The sequence below is a fragment of the Heterocephalus glaber genome, unplaced genomic scaffold (genome assembly GCF_053883595.1).
Source record: "Heterocephalus glaber isolate CG9 unplaced genomic scaffold, H.glaber_assembly_v1.0 deba00001456, whole genome shotgun sequence".
NCBI lineage: Eukaryota > Metazoa > Chordata > Mammalia > Rodentia > Bathyergidae > Heterocephalus > Heterocephalus glaber.
The window spans coordinates 1,897,518-1,899,579 of NW_028258304.1; positions in this window are offsets into that span (position 1 = coordinate 1,897,518).

The window sequence follows — 2,062 nt, forward strand, 5'->3', positions numbered from 1 at the left end:
CCACCCGGCTGCTCCTCCCCTCCCTGCTGATTGGCTTGAGTCTGGGTTCTCCGAGTCCCGGCGACTCGCTAGGGCTCTGCTCCCCGGAGAGGAGGGGGAGAGGGAGGAGGAGGAAGAGGGGCCGGCGGCTCCACTCCTCCACCCCCAAGTCCAGCCCGGCTCCCAGCCCCGCGGAGAGAGGCTGGGACGGCCCCGGAGTACAGAGGAATGCCCCGCACCGTCTCCTAAAGTTTATCAACCTCCTTTCCCCAACACCATCACCCTAGCCTGCTCTTCTCCCCGCTCCCTTCGACCCCTGGAAAGGGCAGCCTCAGCTCTCCAGTTGGTTCCGCTGGATCAATAATCAAAGTGCGCGAGGAAGGCGACCTGGTGAGACCAATGGAGAACAGGAGGTTGGCCTGGCTGGAGCGCCGGGCGGGGGCGGGGTGGGGGGAGATAGGCGCAGAGCTGGGGTCAGTGCACCACTCCTCAGATTCTTACCCACAACCGCACTCCCGAACCGAGGTCCCGCCCCTCGGCAGGACGGAGAGCGGGACAAAAGAGCCTAGAAGAGTGAGGCTGGGGGTGGAGACGGAAGGCACACTCACAGCCGGGTCTACGGGAGACTTTGGTAGGCAGAAAAGGCCCGCCCGACTCCCCCGCAACTCCGAGGTCTTTACTCAGGGGGCTGCATCTAAAGCCTGGGATAGAGCTCTGGCGTTTATTTGGGTTTTCTCTCAACGAGCTCCCTGGGCGACTCGCCCCGGCTGGACTGCTGAGAGGCAACGCGCCTAGGCGAGCCCTGCAGGATCGGGCTGCGTTAAGCTGAGCAGTGAGGGTCGCTAGGCACTGCGCTCAGTTCTCTGAGGCATATGCGTTGGCAGCACTTGCTGGAGAGTCTAGCTTCTCTCTAGACAGGTGCCAGACCCAGATTTCCCTCTCTTTGATTTAGAAAAGGGATTTGGAAGAAAGATTCTCTAGCTGAGGTGTGCACGCAAAAGCATTGCTCACCAGAGGGTCTATGACCTCTTCCCTAAAGTACTCTAAGTGCAGGCGTCCCTTTGTCGGACCTGTGGCTGTGAGCCAGGTGCTAGTGCTAGCAAAGGTACTTCCTTCTGTCCTCAGATACCGTTAAAGGTGTCTGTGAGAGCCAGGCTGTGGACCAGTGTGCGTGTATGTGTCATGGTGAGGGTGTTGCTGGTGCAGTCTCCGTGATTCCTGTGAGGGGTGTGTAGGTACATGAGTGTGTGTGCCTTGGTGTGCATCCAGGGTGCATGTGACTAGCTGGGTATGTACACATGTCCAGTCCCAGAGGTAGGTGGCCAAAAGGGAGGTGGGCAGGTGATGCCTATGTTTGGGACCTAAGAGAAAAGGAGGGTAAGGAAGGCAAGGGAAAATGCCTGCTGGTCCATTCTAACTGAAAAAAGGGAAAGAAAGGTGGGAGCAAGGAAGTGCAGCCACAAAGCAGATTTTGGTGAGTGGCTAAAGAAGTGGACCTGCACCCTGGATATGTGGCAGGGTGTACAGAGGGAGAGTTATGGAGACTAGGTGCTCAAGTTCATGACCCTCAGGCACCCAGGCTGCTGGAGTGTGCGTAGGGGGACAGGCAAAAAAAGGAAGTTTATTGAATTAGAGGAGGGCCCTGGAGAAAGTGGACCCAACGGGGACTGAGCTTGGCTGAAGAGATCTATACAGCAGGTGTACAGAGCCTTACACTCCCGTCCCTACCCCTGGAAAGCAGACTCTTCAGGGTCTCCCCACCCCACTCCATCCGAAGATGTTAGTCACCTTGCCCACTGGACACCTATGCTCTGCATTTCAGTTTTTCTCTTCTCTGACAATCAAGTTTATTTTTTTATTCAGGTAAGATAAGTCTAATATAGAAAACACAAGCAGAAAACAAGCACTATGCTTAATATCCCCACCCTCAGTCCTTTCAGTTACACCTGCCACACTGGAGGCCTGCGTTCCTGTGCAAAGATGGAACAGCACCCGCTGGAACCTGCCAGGTTGTTTTAACTGTTTTAATTTTTCATCTCACTAATGGCATTTTTCTGTGCCAGTAACTAAGGTCTCCATCCTG